The sequence below is a fragment of the Ursus arctos genome, unplaced genomic scaffold (genome assembly GCF_023065955.2).
Source record: "Ursus arctos isolate Adak ecotype North America unplaced genomic scaffold, UrsArc2.0 scaffold_5, whole genome shotgun sequence".
Lineage (NCBI taxonomy): Eukaryota > Metazoa > Chordata > Mammalia > Carnivora > Ursidae > Ursus > Ursus arctos.
The window spans coordinates 74,479,541-74,501,590 of NW_026623067.1; the positions used below are offsets into that span (position 1 = coordinate 74,479,541).

At 36.8% G+C, this 22,050-nt stretch overlaps 1 pseudogene; it reads right to left on the reverse strand.

Annotated features, from left to right (window-relative positions):
* Positions 1 to 13,850: 13,850 nt before the first annotated feature.
* On the reverse strand, positions 13,851 to 17,058 carry LOC113255095 (ATP synthase subunit d, mitochondrial-like; annotated as a pseudogene).
* Positions 17,059 to 22,050: the final 4,992 nt, after the last annotated feature.

Consider the following 22,050-nt stretch of genomic DNA (forward strand, 5'->3'; position numbering starts at 1 on the left):
TCTCATACTCCTTAATTAAGCCAAACTGCAATATTTTGACTGGCTGAAATGAGTGCTGGGCTATGTAGCAATCATCAATTATTTAATTCACTTTTATGGTATACACTTCAAAGTAGTAACATACTAACTGTGAAAGCAATCATACATAGACTATAACTGGTATAAATCATGCCTACATGGAAGAAAGAAAAAGCATAAATTTTTAACCTGAATATTACAAGTTATTCTCAACTATTAAACTGTAAAATTTCTTTTTTTTTTTTTTTTTTAAAGATTTTATTTATTTATTCGACAGAGATAGAGACAGCCAGCGAGAGAGGGAACACAAGCAGGGGGAATGGGAGAGGAAGAAGCAGGCTCATAGTGGAGGAGCCTGATGTGGGGCTCGATCCCGGAACGCCGGGATCACGCCCTGAGCCAAAGGCAGACGCTTAACCGCTGTGCCACCCAGGCGCCCCTAAACTGTAAAATTTCTAAGTACACAACAAAAATCATACAACCTTTTAGTTATTTATGTGTTTTCAAAAATCCAATCTGTCTTAGTCAGGCTTTACCTTTATATTAGGCATTTACCTAAAGAAATTACTTGATTAGGGACTCCTGGGTGGCTCAGTCAGGTAAGCGTCTGACTCTTGGTTTTGGCTCAGGTCATGATCTCAGGGTCGTGAGATCAAGCCCTACAATGGGCGCCATGCTCAGCAGAGTGTGGTTGAGATTCTCTCCCTTTCCCTCTACCCCTCCCCCAGCCACAGCTCATGCTCTCTCTTTTTAAATAAATAAATAAAATCTTTTTTAAAAAAAGAAATTACTTGATTAAACTAATTTTCTCCACAGGTAGTCCAAGATGGCAGCATAGAACGATCCTGAACTCACCTCCTCCCACAGACAGACCAAATTTACAGCTACATTTGGAACAATTCCTTCTGAAAAAAGACTTGAAAAATAGTTTAACAGCTCCTTCACAACAAATGGTAAAAGGGCCACATCAAGATGGCTAAAAAGGTAAAGACACAGTCTCACCAAACTGTACCACCACCAAGTTGGTGACCCACAATCAGGAGAGATCTCACAAATCCTGAGCTTCTCCCTGAGGAGTAAGGGGTCCATCACTCTCCATATAAGGCACCCCAACCTTGAGACCTACAAGACAGAGATAAGCCTCCAAAATGTCTGGCTTTGAAAACCAACAGGGTTCACATTCAAGAGACCCAAAGAGCTGTAGGGAACTGAGATTCTGCTCTAAAAGGGCTATGGACAGACTTACTCCCCATGGGAACCAGTACAAAAGCAGCAATTTGACAAGTGTCTAGACTCTATGTGAAGGAGACTCATTTGCTAATCTTAAAGTGTCTGTCAGAGGAGGAGAGGCCCGTTGGGACTATCTTCAGGGACACAGGCGCTGCAAGTTAGAAAGAGAGCACAAAATGGTAATTCTAACTTGCTAATGCCACTGAGCACATCCCAGTCCAGTGGGTGCATGCCGACCCTATGTTCTCCCAATGCCTTGCTAAAGCCAGCAGGCATATGCAGTACACAGAGGGGACACTCCATGATCATCTGGCTCTGGTGGCCAGGATGGGTTACATTTCTGGGCTCCATGGGACTGAAATAGTCAGAGACAGTTTTTGGCAGGCTACCAGCCCCCGGGGCACTACACAGACACAGAATGAAACATACTCCAGCCCTCCTGTGAGAAAGGCCTATTTACCTTTCCTGGAGCTTCAGCCTGAGGGGCAGACTTCAGGTTTGCCACACATTCAGAGGCTACAGAGCAGCTTAGGGAACATACGCAGGGGGATGCCATCCTCACACTCTCCCACAACCTTGATATAGCTCCAAAGTACCTCCCAAAAAGGAGCTCACATATTAGCCTGAAGTCCCAATTTTTACAACTGTCACCCAGAGGTTACTTCCAGATCACCTTATCTGGAAGCCCCCAAAGTTTAGGTTCCACCTGACAGTATATATTTGCATACTTTAAAAGCTGCTGCCTGAGGGTCTGGTCTCCAATCAGCCTGAAAATAGGTACTGACTGAGATCCCTCCCTTTAGAACACTGACAGATCTTGGCACACCTTGACCTATCAAGTATAAATCAAGCTGCTTAGATAATCACAAAGGTCTGAAAGACAACCAGAGCTAGAGCAAGGTTAAAAGATAAGGTTTATCTCCAACACAAGGCCACTCCTTCCCCACTGAGGAGAGGTAGCCGTTTTGCCTAATACACAGAAACAAATCCAGAGTGTTTCCCAGAGGAAACAGAGGATTATCTACCAAAGGAAAGAACAAGATAAAACCTCAGAAAAAAACCTTTAATGAAACAGAGATAAGTAATACATATATGATAAAGAAGTCAAAGTAATAGTCACAAAGATGTTCAACTAAAGGGAGAATGGATGAACCTGGTGAGAACATCAACAAAGAAATACAAAATATAAGACCAAAAAGAAGTCAAAGAGCTACAAAATATAATAACTTAACCAAAAAAATACAACAGCAGACTAGATCAGAGCAGAAATGATCACTGAGCTCAAAGACAGGCAGTGGAACTCACTGACACAAAGCAACAGAAAGATAAAAGAATTTTAAAAAGTGAAGGTAGTGTAAAGAACCAATAGGACTGGGGGTGCCTGGGTGGCGTAGTTGTTAAGCGTCTGCCTTCGGCTCAGGGCATGATCCCAGCATTCTGGGATCGAGCCCCACATCAGGCTTCTCTGCTAGGAGCCTGCTTCTTCCTCTCCCACTCCCCCTGCTTGTGTTCCCTCTCTCGCTGGCTGTCTCTGTCAAATAAATAAATAAATAAAATCTTAAAAAAAAAAAAAGAACCAATAGGACAATATCACATGAAATAACATTCATTTTATAGGAGTCCCAGAAGGAAAGGAGAGAGAGAAAAGGGCAAAAAACGTATTTGAAGAAATAATGGCTGAAAATTTCCCTACGCCAGGGGAAGGAAACCAATATTCAGATCCAGGAAGCCCAGAAAGTTCCAAATGACAGGAACCCAAAAATATCCACACCAAGACATCATAATTAAACTGTCAATAATTAAAGAGAGAGAATCTTAAAAGCAGCGTAAGAAAACGACTTGTCACATACAAGGGAATCCTCATTAGACTACTAGCAGATTTTTGAGAGAAATTTTGCAGAAGTGAATGACATGATATATTCAAAGTGCTAAAAGGAAAAAAAAAACTTGCAACCAAGAATACTTTACCCACCAAGGCTTTCATTCAGAACAGAAAAAGAGATAAAGAGCATTCTAGATGAAAAAAACCTAAAAACTTCATCACCACTAAACCAGCCTTAGAAGAAATGTATCTTTAAGCTAGAAAGAAAGGGCATTAATCCAATATTAAGAACATGAAAGTAGAGGGGCGCCTGGGTGGCTCAGTCGTTAAGCGTCTGCCTTCAGCTCAGGGCATGATCCCAGCGTTCGGGGATCAAGCCCCGGATCAGGTTCCGCCACTGGGAGCCTGCTTCTTCCTCTCCCACTCCCCCTGCTTGTGTTCCCTCTCTCACTGGCAGTCTCTCTCTCTGTCAAATAAATAAATAAAATCTTTAAAAAAAATTGTTTTTGAAAGTATAAATCTCACTGGTAAAAGTAACTATATAGCAAAGGTAGTAGATTACTTACTTATAAAGCTAGTACCAAGGTTAAAAGATGAAAATAATAAAAATAAATGTAACTACAATTATCAGTTAAAGGTCAGTGGGGGGACAAGATAATTGGGTGATGGGCATTAAGAAGGGCACTTGATGTAATGAGCACTGGGTGTTATATGTAATTGATGAATCACTAAATTCTACCCCTGAAACCAATAATACACTATTTGTTAACTAAATTGAATTTAAATTAAAAAATTTTTAGGGGCGCCTGGGTGGCACAGCGGTTAAGCGTCTGCCTTCAGCTCAGGGCGTGATCCCGGCGTTCTGGGATCAAGCCCCACATCAGGCTCCTCTGCTATGAGCCTGCTTCTTCCTCTCCCACTCCCCCTGCTTGTGTTCCCTCTCTCACTGGCTGTCTCTATCTCTGTCAAATAAATAAATAAAATCTTTAAAAAAAAATTTTTTTAAATAAAAAGATATAAAATGTGACACCGAAAACATAAAATGTGGGGTGGGGGTAAATATAGACTTTTAAAATGCAGTCAAACCTAAGCTGCTGTCGGGGTGCCTGGGTGGCTCAGTTGGTTAAGCATCCAACTCCATCTCAACTCAGGTCTTGATCTCAGGGTCATGAGATCATGCCTAGCATGGAGCCTACCTTAAAAAAAAAAAAAAGCAAAACAAAACAAAAAACTTAAGCTGCTATCAATTTAAAATGGACTGGGTTGTTACATATATATGCTGTTATATGCTAGCCTCATGGTAACTAAAAATCAAAAGTATATATACAAAAGATAGTAAGAAAGCAATCTAAACAATACACTAAAGGAACTCATCAAACCACAAGGAAAGACTTCAAAAGAGTAAGAAAGGAACAATTAAAAATAACCAAAAAACAATTAACAAAATGGCAATAAGTACATACCTATAAATAATTATTTTAAATGTAAATGGACTAAAGTCTCAAATCAAAAGACAAGGAGTGGTTAAATGAATAAAAAAACAAGACCAATCTATACACTGTCTACAAAAGACTCACTTCAGATGTAAGGATATACACGGACTGAAAGTGAAGGGATGAAAAAAGAAGTTCCACACAAACAGAAATGAAAGAAAAAAAAAGCTGGAGTAGCTACATCAGATAAAGCAGACCTTAAAACAAAGACTACATAAAAGGAAAAACAATGATAAAGGGGTTAATCCCACAAGAAGATGAAATATTTGTAAATATGCACCTAAAAAAGGAGCACCTAAATATATAAAGCAAAAATTAACAGACCTAAAGGGACATAATGACAGCAGTACAATAATAGCAGGGGACTTTAATACCCCACTTACATAAATAGATTGCTCACTGAAACAGAAAATTAGTAAGAAAACAACACATCAGATCAGATGGACTTTACATATATACAATATTCCATCCAAAACCAGAATACACATTCTTCTCAAGTGCACATAAATATTCTCCAGGATAAATCATATGATCTCATACAATATAACTTTATACCTAAAGGAACTAGAAAAATCTCATACAAATAATCTAACTTTATACCTGAAGGAACCTGAAAAAGAATGAATGAAGCCCAAAGTTGGAAGAAAACAAATAACAAGCATCAGAAATGAAATAAATGAAATAGAGACTGAAAAGACAATAGAAAAGATGAGTGAAATTAAGAGTTGTTTCTTCGAGGGGCGCCTGGGTGGCACAGCGGTTAAGCGTCTGCCTTCGGCTCAGGGTGTGATCTCGGCGTTATGGGATCGAGCCCCACATCAGGCTCTTCTGCTATGAGTCTGCTTCTTCTTCTCCCAGTCCCCCTGCTTGTGTTCCCTCTCTCGCTAGCTGTCTCTATCTCTGTCAAATAAATTAATAAAATCTTTAAAAAAAAAAAAAAAGAAAGAAAACTATGAGCAGGTATATGCCAACAAACTGTACAACTGAAAAGAAATGTATAAATTTCAAGAAACATACACTCTTCCAAGATTTAATGATTTAAAAATAAAAATATATCAATCACTATTAAACATAATGAATAAATAATCAAAGCTTCCCAAAAAAACAGAAGTCCAGGACCAGACAGCTTCACTGGTAAATTCTAGGAAACACTTAAAGAAAATTTAATACCTAACCTTTTCAAACTCTTCCAAAAAATTAAAGAGGACGGAATATTTCCAAACTCATTTCACAAGGCCAGCATTACCCTGAAAACAAAATCAGACAAGGACACCACAAAAAAAATTGCAGGTTAGTATCCCTGATCAACACAGATGCAAAAATCTTAAAACAAAATATTAACAAACCAAGTTGAAAAATACATTAAAAGGATAATACACCATGATCAACTGGAATTTATTCCAGGGATGCAAGAATATATCAACATCTGCAAATCAATCAGCATGATACACCACATTAACAAATTGAAGGATGAAAATCACATGATCATCTCGAGAGATACAGAAAAAAAAATTGACAAAATTCAACATCCATTTATGATCAAAAAAAAAAACCTCTCAACAAAGTGAGTATAAAGTAAATTTACCTCAACATAATGAAGGCCATATATTTAAAGTCCACAGCTAATATTATATAATTTTTCTCTAAGATCAAGAACAAGACAAGGATACCCACTCTCCCCGCTTTTATTCAAGATAAAATTAGAAATCCTAGCCACAGCAATAAGGCAAAAGAAAAACAAATAAGAAGCATCCAAATTGAAAAGGAAGAAGTAAAACTGTTACTATACATAGAAAACATGACTTTAAATACAGAAAACCCTAAAGACTCCACCAAAAAACCATTAGAACTAATCAGCAAATTCAGTAAAGTTACAGGATACAAAATCAACATACAAATATCTGTGGCATACACTAATAACAAACTCTCAGAAAAAGAAATTAAGGAAACAATCACTTTACAATTACATTAACAAGAAAAATATCTGGGAATAAATTTAACCAAGGAAGTGAAAGCCCTATATACTGAAAACTTCAAAACACTGATGAAAGAAATTAAAGAAGATACAAATAAATGAAAAGATATTCATGCTCATGGACTAAAAAAGTTAATACTGTACAATGTCCACATTACCCCAAAACAATCTACAGATTCAATTCAACTCCTATCAAAATCCCAGTGGTAAATAATCAATCAACAAACAATCCTAAAATTTGTACGGAACCATAAAAGATCCCAAATCCCAATAGCAATCAATCAATGAACAATGCTAAAATTTATATGAAACCACAAAAGACCCCAAATAACCAAAGCAAAGAGAAAGAACAAAGCTGCAGGCATCACGCACCCTGATTCCAAACTATATTACGAAGTTACAGAAATCGGAACACTATGGTAAATGGCATAAAAACAGACACATAGGGACACCAAGGTGGCTCAGTCGGTTAAGCATCTGCCTCCAGAGCGGGGTCATGATCCCAGGGCCCTGGGATGGAGTCCCACATCGGGATCCTTGCTCAGCAAGGAGCCTGCTTCTCCCTCTGCCTACCTCTCCCCCTGCTTGTGCCCTCTCTCTGACAAATAAATAAATGAAATCTTTAAAAAAAAAAAAAAAACAGACACATAGATGAACAGAACAAAGAACCAGAAATAAACCCACATATACATGGTCAATTTATCTTCAACAAAGGAACAAAGAATATACAAAAGGGAAAAGACAGGCTCTTCAGTAAATGGTGCTAGGAAAACTGGACAGCCACATGCAAAAATATAAAACTAGACTACTATCTTACATCACTCACAAAAATTAACTTAAAATGGATTAATGACTTAAATGTAAGGCCTGAAACCATAAAACCCCAGCCTACCATTACTGAAAATCTTTGGCCATAGGTTGGCCTTTATGGGGATTTGCTGACCAGGTTCTAATTATCTTGAATGATGAGAACAACTCAAGTTGTGATTTTGGTTGAAACAGTCCTAGGTTCTTTGGCAAAAGTAAATGCAAATCTTCTCTATAGAGAGGCAGGTTTACTCTTAGACACCAGGACTCTCCAAATAATTTTGCAAGGGCAATGAGAAAGATAACCAAGAATACAAGGAAACAAAGCACCAGGGGACAAAAGAATACATAAATGAAAAACAACAGCAATAGACTATTAAGACTTTAAATATTAGAATTATCAGATACAAATTATAAAACTATGCTTATTACATTTAAAAGTAAACGAATGGCATGCTTAAAAATATCCACAGGTATAGGAAACTACAAGAAGTGAAAAAGCAGATTAGGAGAAGAACCAAATGTATACGCAAACAATGATTCATGGAACACTAAATCAAAAACTAATGATGTACTGTATAGTGAATAACATAACATAATAAAAATTTTTTAAAAAAAGGGAGAAGAACCAAATGGAATTTCTAGAAAGGAAAATGAGTGTTGTTTAAAATTCAATATTTGCAAATCATATATCTGATGAGATTAATATCAAAAAATAATAACATACAGCATAAAAACAAATAACCTGGTTTAAAAATGGGCAAAGGATTTAAATAGACATTTTTCCAAATGGCCAACAGATATATAAAAATACTCATCACCATAAACTGGGAAAAGCAAATCAAAACCATAAGGAAATATCATCTCATACCTGTCAGGATGGCTATTATCAAAAAGATGACAAATAAGTTTTGGCAATGGTATGGAGAAAAGAGAATATATATTGAAATATGAATTGATACAGGTATCATGGGAAAAGTATGGAGGTTCCTCAAGAATCAAAAACAGAGCTACCCCTGTGGGGTACCTGACTAGCTTAGATGGTAGAGCATATAACTCTTGGTATTAGGGGTAGAGTTTACTCAAAGAAAAAAAAAAAAAGAACTACCATTGATCTAGCAATCCTACATCTGGGTATATACCCAAAGGAAATAAAATCATTATCTCAAAGAGATATATGCACCCCCATCTTCACTGCAGCATTATTCACAAAAGCCAAGACATGGAAACAACCTAAATGTCCATCATAGATAAATGGATTAAAAAGTGTGGTATGTATATACCATGGAATATTATTTAGCCATCAAAAAAAAAAAAAGGAAACTGTCATTTGCAACAATATGGATAAACCCAGAGGGCATTGTGCTAAGTAAAATAAGTCAGACAGAGAAAGACAAAATACTATATAATCTCATTTTTACATGGAATCTAAAAAAGTCCAACTCATAGACTAGAGAGTAGAACTGTGGTTGCCAGGAGTGGGGGTAGGGGAAATGGGGAGATGTTGATCACAGGGTATGAACTTCCAGTTATAAGATTTAATAAATTCTGGAAATCTAATGTACACCATATAGTTAATGATACTATAGGTCCACAATAGCCAAACTGTGGAAGGAGCCAAGATGTCCTTTGACAGATGAATGGATAAAGAAGATATGGCTCATATATACAATGGAATATTAGCCATCAGAAAGTATGATTACCTACCATTTACATCGACATGAATGGAACTGGAGGGTATTATGTTAAGTGAAATAAGTCAATCAGAGAAGCAAAATTAACATATCGTTTCACTCATATGTGGAACATAAGAAATAACGCAGAGGATGATAGGGGAAGGGAGGGAAAACTGAATGGGAAGAAATCAGAGAGGGAGACAAACCATGACAGACTCTTGACTCTGGGAAACAAACTGAGGGTTGCAGAAGGGGAGGTGGGTGGGCGGATGGGGTAACTGGGTGATAGGCATTAAGGGGAGCATGTGATGTGTTGAGTACTGGGTGTTATACTCAACTAATGAACCACTGAACACTACACTAGAAACTAATGAGGTACTACATGTTGGCTAACTGAATTGAAATAAATATAAATAATAATAATAATACTGTATAGTATACATGAGATCTGCTATGCTAAGAAAGTAGAAGGGGCTTTTTTAGGTTTTATTTGTCAAAGACAGAGAGAGCACAAGCAGGGGGAGCTGCAAGCAGAGGGAAGAGCAGGCTCCCCACTGAGCAAGGACCCTGATGCTGGGCTCAATCGCAGGACCTTGGGATTATGACCTGAGCCAAAGGCAGATGCTTAACTGACTGAGCCACCCAGGTATCCTGCTAAGAGAGTAGATCTTAAGTGTTCTCAATCACAAAAGAAAAGAAAACTTTCTAGGGTGATGGATATGTTAATTAACTTGGCTGTCGTAATCATTTCACAACATAGGAGTATATTAAATCTTCATGTTGTACTTTTTAAAAAGTAAATTTTAAACACTACATCAAAAACTAATGATGTACTATACAGTGGCTAAGCAAACATAAAAAAAAAAAAAAAGCCTCTGTCTTCGGCTCAGGTCATGATGCAGGGTCCTGGGATGGAGCTCCGCATGGGGCTCCCTACTCAGCAGGGAGTCTGCTTCTCTCTCTCCTTCTGTCCCTCCCCCTACTCATGTGCACAAGGCGCACGCACGCTCGCTCGCTCTCAAAACAAATAAAATTTTTTTTAAAATAAATAAAAAAGTAAAATTTTTAAAACTATGATTTTCCCAGGTTTCAATATCAAAAAACAAAAGGAAAGAAAAGAAAAACTATGATTTGCCATTAAGAAATTATTGCAATGTAGGGGCGCCTGGGTGGCTCAGTCAGTTGAGCCCCCGACTCTTGATTTCAGCTCAGATCATTATGTTAGGGTCATGAGATCAATCCCTACATCAGGCTCCCTGTTGAGCAGGGATCCTGCTTAAGATTCTCTCTTTCCCTCTCCCTCCATCCCTCCCCCCCACTCACTCTCTCTCTCTAATAAATAAATCTTAAAAAAAATGATTGTGATGTATAAAACACTTCAGAAAAATTGTTTAGAAGCTAATGAGTATACACAGACATAAAACCTGACCTTAGTGAAGGAAATATTCATAACCGAAACAATGGCCATTAAATGAATAATAATTATATTTTTGTGCTGTGGGCTAAATACTTGTGTCCCTTCAAAGTTCGTACGTTTAAGTCCTAATCCCAATTTGATGGTATTTTTAGAGGTAGAGTCTTTGGGAGGCAATTAGGTCTTGGGGGTGAAACTCATGAATGGGATTAGTGCCCTTACAAGAAAAGACATGAGAGAGATGATCTGTCTCCCCACCATGTGAGGATACAGCAAGAAGGTAACCATCTGCAAATCAGGAACAAGATCCTCCCCAGACACTGAACCTACCAGCACCTTCATCTAGGTCTTCCCACAGACCTCAGAACTGTGAAATAAATGTCATTTAAGTCACCCAGTTTATGGGATTTTGTTACAGCAGTCAGAACTGACCTGAACATCTTGAAAAAGAAGCCACTAATTACTTACAGGAAGTAAGATACAAATCTATGAAACTGTGCTATTATGCTTTCTTACAGAGATACAGGTTAAAAAAAAAAAAACTATGCACAAAGCAATGCAAATGAAGAAATGTTTGTCAAATCCTTTGGGAAAATTACAAATGTCTAAGCAATAAGCTCAGTATGACCAATTCATACATCACATAATACTATTATTTTTTTAAGATTTATTTATTTAAGAGAGAGAGGGGCACATGGGTGGCTCAGGATCAAGCCCTGCATCCAGCTCCTTGCTCAGCAGGGAGCCTGCTTCTCCCTCTCCCTTGTACTTCCCCTGCTTGCGCACGCTCGCTCTCTCTCTCTCTGTCAAATAAATAAATAAAATCTTTATTTAAAAAAAAGAGAGAGAGGGGCACCTGGGTGGCGCAGTCATTAAGCGTCTGCCTTCGGCTCAGGGCGTGATCTCGGCGTTATGGGATCAAGCCCCACATCAGGCTCTTCCGCTATGAGCCTGCTTCTTCCTCTCCCACTCCCCCTGCTTGTGTTCCCTCTCTCACTGGCTGTCTCTATCTCTGTCAAATAAATAAATAAATATAATCTTTAAAAAAAAAAAAAAAAAAGGAAGGAGAGGATCTCAAACAGACTCCCTACTGAGCGCAGAGCCTGACATGGGGCTCTATCTTACCTGAGCCGAAACCAAGAATCAGATGCTTAAATGACTGAGCCACCCAGGTGCCCCCACATACTACTACCGTTAAGGCATTAGTATCATTTTTTTCTCTTTTGGTGGTGCATAAATGGTGCATGTTTCAATTGATGGTATTTTAGATTTATAAAAATGGTACTTGCAGAGATCAACAAATTTTCCGGAACTGATCAAAGACACCAATTCACGTAATAAAGAAGCCAAAAATTCCCAAGCAGTATAAATTTAAAAAATCCACACTTAAAGACACCACATGAAATTACTTCAATCTAAAAGGAAAGAGCAAAACCTTAAAAGCAACCATGGTGGGAGGGGAAAAAAAGGAAGTTTACCTTCAAAACAAGGCCAGACACCAGGTTTATGAAGTAGAAAGTTCAAGAGTGTTACAATGGCAACTTTCGCCAGATTGATTCATATATTCAACACAATACCTAACAAAACTTCAGCAGCCTTTTGGCAGAAATTGGTAAAATAATCCTAAAATTTATATAGAATTGCAAATTACATAAAATTGCAAAATTTGTATAGACTTCATAGAGAGGGACACCTGGGTGGCTCAGGTCATGATCCCAGGATCCTAGGATTGAGTGCCACAACAGGTTCCTTGCTCAGCAGGAAGCCTGCTTCTCCTTCTGCCTGCTGCTCCCCCTACTTGTGCTCACTCTCTCTCTGACAAATAAATAAAGTCTTTAAAAAAAAAAGAATTCATAGAGAATACCAAAACAACTTTGACAAAGAAAAACAAAGCTGGACAACTTACACTTTCCAATTTCAAAATTTAATATAAAACCACTTCAGTTGTTATCAACATGACGTGGTACTGGCAAAGGACAGACATGTAGATCACTAGAATAGATGTGAGAGTACAGAAACAAATGTTTTATACTTATGGTGAACTGATTTTCAACAGAGGTGTAAAGGAAATTCAGAGGGAAAGGATAGCCTTTTTAATGAATGGTACTAGGAAAACTAGATATCCATATGCCAAAAGATGAAGGTAGACCTTTACCTCATACTATATACAAAAATTAACAGAAAACAAATCAGAGCATGGAGCGCCTGGATGGCTCAGATGGTTGCACGTCTGCCTTCAGCTCAGGTCATGATCTCCAGGTCCTGGGATCAAGCCCATGTCGGGCTCCCAGCTCAGCGGGAAGTCTGCTTCTCCCTTTCCCTCTGCCTCATCCCCTGCTTGTGCTCTGCCTCTGCCTCTGTATCAGTCTCAAATAAGAAAATAAAATCTCCAAAAAAAAATAGATCAGAGCTAAATGTTAGAGCTAAAACTTTTACTTTTTTCTGAGATTTTATTTATTTATTTGACAGAGAGGGAGCACAAGCAGCCAGAGCGGCAGGCCTGAGAACCAGAAGAGCCAAAAGTCTATTTCTTGTCTGAAAGCCAGCTGGCTTGAGATCCAGGAAAAGCTAAATGTTTCAATTCTATGCAGATGTTCAACAGATTAGATGAGGTTCACCCATATTGGGAGGGCAATCTGCTTTACTCAGTCTACCAATTCAAATGTTAATCGCATCCAGAAACACCCTCATGGACACACTCAGAATGTTTGACCAAAGAACGTTTTTTTTTTTTTCTTAAAGATTTTATTTATTTGACAGAGATAGAGACAGCCAGCGAGAGAGGGAACAGAAGCAGGGGGAGTGGGAGAGGAAGAAGCAGGCTCATATCAGAGGAGCCTGATGTGGGGCTCGATCCCATAATGCTGGGATCACGCCCTGAGCTGAAGGCAGACGCTTAACTGCTGTGCCACCCAGGCGCCCCCGACTAAAGAATGTTTGACCGAGTAGCTGGGTACCCTTCCAGCCCAGTGAAGTAGACACAAAAAATTAATCATGGTTATCAATCCAAAGAAAGCAAGAAGGGAGAGTAAAATGGAGGACACATGTCAAATAGAAAATGTAAAGTAAAACAACAAAGTCCACCACGTCAGTAAATACATTAAGTGTAAATAAATTTAAATTCCACTTGGAATCAGCCAGATGTCCAGGAGAAATAGATTAATTCAATTCACTAATTCACTAATATCTACTCTGTGTTATCTACTGTTTTAGGTACTTGGACACATCAATGAACAAAACAAAGCAATCAGATTACAAAACAATAAATATTTTATATTCATTTTTGTCTACCTAGAGTCTTTAAAAGACTGTGGTGATTTATAATTTAAAAATTTTTATAGGACAGGTTAATTTAAAACTAAGGAAAGAGCTTAGCAATGAAATGAACAAACATAGGACATAATTACATGAGGAACCACAGATGAGAAAATTACTAAAAGTGAGTATTAATATTAACCATGAGCTTATGGGCAACCAAGACAAAAAGGGAAATGACATATTATAATCATTTGGCCAAAGTTATATATGCTATGGAAGACAGAAACCTTTATTAAATAAGCCCTAAATTACAAAGAAAACTAACATGGATCCTTATATATTAAGGAATACATAATTATATAGGTTGTCCCAAAAGATTCAGGGGCCTTGCTGAGTTTCATACAAGACAAGCTGAGTAGGATAGGGAAAAAACTACAGGCTTCAGATTCAAACAGCATCTGAATAAAGTTTGAATCCTGTTCCATCACTTACTGCTTGTATAACCATGGGCAAGTCACTTAACCTCTCTGAACATGGTTTTCCTGATCTCTAAAGCAGAACTATGATTGAAGGAATTACAAGTTTCATAAAGTATCTAGCATAAATAAGTTAACTTTAAAAGAATTTTTATTATTATTATGGCACATAATCAATAAATATAAGGTCAATGTAAAGTGATACAGACTAGAGTTTCTACTTCTTGATTAAAGGACATGGTGCTTTGTTTTTCGTATAAGATGCAATTATTTTTAATGTCTAGCGTTTATAATACAAGACTAGAGCTTTCTCCCCAACTCAAGTTTATAAATTTTTGATTGGCTTGGGAGACCAATAGGGATATTTCTTCTTGTCTAATTTGGTTTCTGGGAAGACTTCATTCAGGTCCTCAATGATCATCTAATCAAATGGAATTATGTTCTTCATCTTCTCCAGCTCTTTTTTTCATATTCCTCAATCCTGGCCTTTGAAAGAGAGAAAAACTCAACACAACTTTTCAAATCTTCTTTTTGTTCAGCATCCACCTGAATAGTATATTTATCCTCTGGCACAGGAAACTTCTGGGCATTAAACTTTTTCTCCAAGTCATCTACCAAGCCAGCCTTCACCACACTGGCTTGGTAGTAAGTCTAGTTGATAGCAGGTGGATTATCGGGGACAGTAGCCAACATGCAGGTGAGGGTCTCATTATGGGATTTCAGGGAGTTAACAAGGGCCTTCTGATGTGGGGTATGATCTCCCCAAAAGCTACCCAATCAATGGCCTTTAGAGCAAGTTTTCCCCCAGCCATCTTGAGATCTTTCACCAACCCTGATGGCCCAGCAGGACATGGTGCCTTAAAAACAGTCAATTCCACAATCGATGAACTAAAATATGAAAAATTTCCAAAACTGTTCTTGGAAATCTCTAAAGAACAATATCAAAGTAATATAAATTATTTAATTAAAGAGAAAGTTGACAATTTTAGACCTTGAGATAGAAGGTTTATGTAATAAAAATTTACATAAGGCAAGCCAGTAAAATTGGGCTTTTATAAAATGGGTTTGTCCTTGTGTTAAAAACCACTTTTTATCTCTTTCCTAAGCGTTAACAATAATCAGTATACATAAAAGTAGAGTCCATTTTTTTGCATGCTGTTCTTTTCCAAAACTTGCACTTAAAGAACACTCAATTAATAATTCTTAATAAGCAAATGGCTATCAGCTACTATCTCTGGAATTGAGTTTCCACTTCAAGGAAGTTGCCTAATATGTTCCAAGGTGACAGCCTGATAGCTTGGCCCCCGGCATTTCTGTGACTTATGACATAAATATTTTTTTAAAAGGCCAACTGTGAATGTTTAATTTTATACATCAACTTGGTTATACTTTCTATGGTACCCAGTTATTTAACGAAACACTAATCCATGTGTTGCTATGAAAGCATTCTGTAGATGTTGCTACCATCTACCATTAGTTGACTTTAAAAAACAGATATTATCCTCAAAAATATGGGTGGGCCTCACCTCATAAGTTGAAGGCTTTAAGAGCAAAACCTGATGGTCGTGGACAAGAAGATATTCTACCTCCAGCCTGCAGCATTATCTCCTAAATTCCAGCCCACCCTCCAGAATTAAAACTTGCCAGTCCGCACAAGTGGGTGAGCCACTTTCTTAACATAAATCATAAATATACATGTGTATATGTACATGCTGTATGTATCTTATTGGCTCTGTTTCTCTGGGGGAACCCTGACTGATACACCAACAAAAGTGAATGATGTTTTTTGAGGCTTTAAAGTACTAAAAAGACATCAAAAGTAGATCACACCAAGTGATATTATATATTGCTTTCAACCTTTAGTTTTAACTAAAACAAAATGCCTTTTCTTTGATATCAATCCTAGGTTGCAGATCCCAACCAACATCTATCATCTTTAACATTCATGTCCTTTGAGGCTTTTTGCATAATAATATAGAGATTTCTCAGAATCGAAACTATGTATCATTAAATCCACTTAAAAAGAGATTCTAAAACAGAATTCTTTAAAGTTTACCCATAACATCAACAACACATACAACTGAAATCATATAGAAAGTACTTACACCATATTAGTAATAGAAACTAATATATCATAATTGTGTACTCCATACCTATAAATCTGTAGCTCCACCCTTTAGCATATGCCTAAGGAAGAGAAATAGCTTATCAAATCCAGGCAAATGAAGGATTTAACCAAAAATACCCAGTACTATTTATTTATTTATTTATTTACTTATTTATCAAAGATTTTATTTTTAAGCAATCTTTAACCCCAACATAGGGTTTGAACTCACAATCCCGAGATCAAGAACTGCACGTTCTATCAACTGAGCCAGTCAGTGTCCCTCCAATACTATTTAAAAACTCACTTTATATCACCAAAACAGAAAATATCATTTTTAACATAAAAACTAGAATAGGTACACCAATATAATGTTGATATTGAGAAATGCAATATATTTATGTAACCTGAGACACGTGGACCATGTTACAAAAGTGCTCATTTTATTGCCACATACATTTTGTGGGGTAAAGGAGGGAGAATAAATATTGAGGGTTAAGGTATAAACTGTGAAACATAAGCCTTTGGCTGATTTTATTGATACTGGACACCCTTAACGCCTTTATACGCTTACTGAGAAAGACAAATACCAGAAATTCCTTCTTGAATATTTTCCTTCAGTTTTTCCATAATTTCCAGATATTCCCATTTCCTCTCACAATAACTGTCCTAATGCTAAATTGTTCAAAGGAAGCAGTTAATGAAACCAATTAGGTTGTACATCACAAAATGGAGACAATCTAGCAATTTCTCCTATTTAAACATAAAAAAAAAAAAAGATCAAAAAAATTCAGTACATTTCTGTGGCCTGAGAACCTATTTTTTTGTCTCCTCTTTTCTACCCTCATCTTCTTCTATTCCCAAGTCCTACTGCCCAGGCACAGCAACAAAAGCACATTTTATCATATATTGCCACCTCAATCCACGTGAAGTAATAATGCTGCTAGATTCCAAATGTACAGCTATGTCGAAGAACTAAAAAGCATTGAGCCAGGCTGGAAAATGGCAGCATTTTATGACCCCAGTTTAGTTTATGGTCATTTCACAAAATCTACTGAAGTTAAAAGACTTAAAGTTTTTTCTGTAATTAATAAATTGATCCTCTGTCTCTCCATTTCTAACCAGGATGGTTTATATTGCTAAAAACATCTATGGAGGATTAATCTTTTGGTCATAATTTTTAAATGGCTGCAATAATTGATTATATATAATTCACTGCCTAATCAGAAATAAAATTTTAATCCCATAAAAGATGTTTAATAGCAACTTTAACTACTAAGCACATAATTAATGGTTAGGGGATTAAAAATTAAATTTCAAGGTGGCTAAAGCATAAATCCAAAACTTTAGACAATTTTAACGAGAACAAAACATTAAAATAAAAAGCTTATAATTGTGTTTCTAAAATTATGTGTAACTACACATTGCTATTCTACATTTTCATATAAATTAACATAGATGGATACTCAAAAAAATTTTTGTAAAACATTTTTAAAGACAATGGAAGGGCAATAAAACAATTTTTACAACTGAATAGTCATAAAACAATTTTTAGTTATAATATAAAGAAATCTTATTCATAAAAGAAAACAAAGTTAAAGGCACTGGAATGCTGAAATACTAATTACTCTGCTTTTACATAGGGAAAAAATATGGCAGTACAATTCTGTGTCTGTTATATATGCAAAGCTTCCAATAACTTTGATGATTTTGAAACAAAGAATTACTTTTTACCTATATAAAAAATTACATATGTAATTTTTTTTATTATAAGAGGACCTTATAACAACACCATTAAACAAATGGGGCTCTACGTTCCCATGCCTGACAATTTTCAATGAAGGAATCTCACTTTTGCTAAGGCAATGACTGAATTTTGTGCAAGATTCTCAAATTTTGAATATATCACATTAAGGAACACCCATTTTATTTTCAATTGCTTGAGTGGATGGGATTAAAGCTAATGCAGTTGTACTACAGGAATTTTCTGCCACTCAACTGCCAGTGAAATAATGCATAAAGAATTCTTATTAAGTCAAAAGAGAAGAGAATGCATTTGAAAGCAGAATTTACCCCCCTGATTAAGTTTTACGAATGGAAAGATCAAGATTCAGGTCACTATGGAACCTTTACCTAACTCAAAAAGAGCCCCTCTCTATTAATAACCATTAAAATGTTCCACATTTTAAAATATGCAACATCATGGCCTCATTACAAATTAGTTATTTAGGAAAAACTGCATTTCCTTCAAAGAAAAATGTTAAAAACATGCAATTCCTTCATCATGCATTTTTAAATACTAAGGAAAGATATGCAACTGTTTTTGTAACCTAGGCTCAAGCAACTGCCCAAGAAGCCTATAGAACTGATACTAATAGGAGTTTAATGCCTGATGGAAAATCAGTCTACAGATTTATCTTGATCTGAAAAATAATGTCATCACTGAATTCCACCTTGAGATACAAAAGTAGGGATTATATTGTGTTGGTAAAATGTTAGCAACTGCATTTCATTTTTTGATAAGGCAATACAGTTTTCCTAAAATAAAAGAGTTGATTATATCTCTTATTACTGTTATAAGAATTTGATATATCACAAAGCACAAGAGTTACAGCACGTGCCAACTATCAACCAGAAAAAATGAACCTGATTCATAATTCACTTTGAGAATGTCTAGTTAGTCAATCAAGTGATTTGTAATCATGAAGACTGCCAGAAATGTAGTGAATAATGAGCTACAGTAAAATCCCTGGATTTTTTTAGTATTCTTAAAATTTCATTATGTGACTTTTATTGCCATTTTTGATCACTGTTTCTCAGCAGCACACATATTTACTTACAAGTTTTTGACTATTAAATAGGCTAAAGGATATACAAGTTGAATGACCACAGTATTTAATGTCTTCCTACAAAATTAAAAGCCTTAGTGTTTAGAGCTTGAACAAAGAAAATTTCATTCCATTCAAACCCCTTGACACTCCCCTCATTTTATTTAAATTATTTAGTGAATATGCTATTTCAGCATAGCAAATTTTAATTCAGAATATTTTCTTAAGTTGTTTCTATATAGCCTAATACAAAGAAACTTACCTAACAGAATATAGTTAATATCAGAAGCCTTAAGCTTCCTTTTAATATCTTCATAGTATAATATTTCCTTAGTTAAAACTAATGTAAGCTGATAGCCAAAGAACATTTGACCTCTAACTAATACAATCTTGTTAAATTATAAATAAACAAAAAATAAACCAACTTAAAGTTTGGCATATTACTAAAGGAGTAATATGATACATTAGTGTTTTTCTTTCTTTTTTTTTAAGATTTTATTTATCTGTCAGACAGAGAGCACTAGCAGGGGGAGTGGCAGGCAGAGGGAGAAGAAGGCTCCCCGCTGACCAAGGAGCCCGACTCGGGACCTGATCCCAGGACCCTGAGATCATGACCAAAGCTGAAGGCAGATGCTTAGCAGACTGAGCCACCCAGGTATCCCCATTAGTGTTTTACTAAATGTAGAACTACTAACCCATGTCAGGATTTGTCATTCTGATAATACTGGTCATTATAACCTTTTTAATCAGGATTCCATAACATAAGAGTTACAGTTGCAAAGCAAATGGAACTTTAAATGTGATAACAAGTAGGTTCATTCCCTGACGTATTTTTCATCATTTTCAAGCAGAAGAGTCCTTTTCCAACTTTAGACTGATAATAACACCAAAACACATGGATCTCCTTAAAGGAAATGATAGAGTCCCTAAATCAAGACCTAAAATACTTACTATTAAAATATATTATTCATGAAAAAAATGCAACAATTGAAATTTAGTGGTTAAATTTTCAATAATAAATGGTTAGTTGTTCAAGATAACAAAACTCCAGACATGCACTATACTGACTCCTTATAAGAAGCTAGTATGATTACCATGGGACCTCAGGAAAGATACTGTTTTTTTTTATTTTTTTTAAGATTTTATTTATTTATTTGTCAGAGAGAGAGACAGCCAGCGAGAGAGGGAACACAAACAGGGAGAGTGGGAGAGGAAGAAGCAGGCTCCCAGGGGAGCAGAGACCCCGATGCGGGGCTCGATTCCAGGACCCTGGGATCACACCCTGAGCCAAAGGCAGACGCTTAACAACTGAGCCACCCAGGCGCCCCAAGATACTGTTTTTAACACTGAATATTCCCCGATAAGTCTAGTAGCATTCCACCTTGGAATGTACTTTATCACCATTATCACACCAACTGTGAGGATAATCTTTTCTTTCCTTTATAGTTTAACCATTTGGTTATTCATCCATTTAACAAGTGCTTATTAAGCATCTGTATGTACCAGGTATTGTGCTAAAAACTGGGGACATAAAAATGAATTAGACACATAGCCTTTGTACTTGCCGTTAAGAAATCTACAGTCTATCTACAGTCCAGTTAGAAAGAGACATAGAGGGGCACCTGGGTGGCTCAGTCGGTTAAGCATCTGCCTTTGGCTCAGGTCATGATCCCACGGTCCTGGAATTGAGCCCCACGTTGGGCTCCCTGCTCAGCAGGGAGCCTGTTTCTCCCTCTCCCTCTGCCTCTTACCCTGCTATGCACTCTCTCTCTCAAATAAATAAATAAAATCTTTAAAAAATTATGTTTAAAAAAAAAGAAAAAAAGACATAAATAAGTACATAAGCTCAATAAAATATAAAGATAAATACAAAATATAAGGTTCTAGAATAGTATGTAGTAGAAAGGTTCAAAGAAGATAAGGTTCAATGATAGAGGTCAGTAGTTAGGAAAGCCTTCAAAGAGAAACAAACCTGAATCTTGAATGAAAAGCTGGTACTCAACAGGAACAAAGAGAAAAGATCATAATGGTAAGAAGGAAAATATTAATGAAGACAAAAGTGCTGAATACCTAATCATGGTAGGGTAACCACAAGCTATTCAGGGTTTTTTTTTTGGGGGGGGGGGGGTGTTAAGATTTATTTATTTATTTTAGAGACAGAAAGAGAGAGAGCATGACAGCACAAGGTGGAGGGCAAGAGCGAGAGAATCTCAAGCATTGACTCCCTGCTGAGTGCAGACTATCACGCCGGATCTCACAATCCTGAGATCATGATCTGAGCCAAAATCAAGAGTCAGCCGCTTAAAGCACTGAGCCATCCAAGAGCCCCCAAGCTATCCATTTTAACTGAGGTAGACCTGTAAGGAATATACATGACACTGGCTGGTAAGGAAGAGGACTGCCAGAGGCAAGCTTGAAGCAATATGCAATAGCCCACCAACAAAAGACCTTGCATATATGCTAAAGACAACACAATCAGGGTGCCTGGGTGGCTCAGCCATTAAGCATCCACCTTTGGCTCAGGTCATGATCCCAGGGTGCAGGGATCGAGCCCAGCATCGAGCTCCCTGCTTGGCGGGAAGCCTACTTCTCCCTCTCACACTCCCCTTGCTTGTGTTCCCTCTCTCGCTGTCTCTATCAAATAAATAAAATCTTTAAAAAAATAAAAATAAAAAATAAAGACAACACAATCGCCATCCGAAAATCCTTCAGTGGTTTCTGTCTATAACAACAACAACAAAAAATCCATAATGTCTACACAATTTATGCATTTGGCTTTCCTCAACCGTGGTCAAACTAACATTTTACACTCTATTACACATCTGTTTGAGAACTAGTATCACCATTTTAGCCTACCTGTTTTATATGCATATGTAAATAATCCCCCAGAACAAAGGTCTCAGCCTCTAGCAAACTTATATATTAAACAGCAATTCTATCATCTGAAGA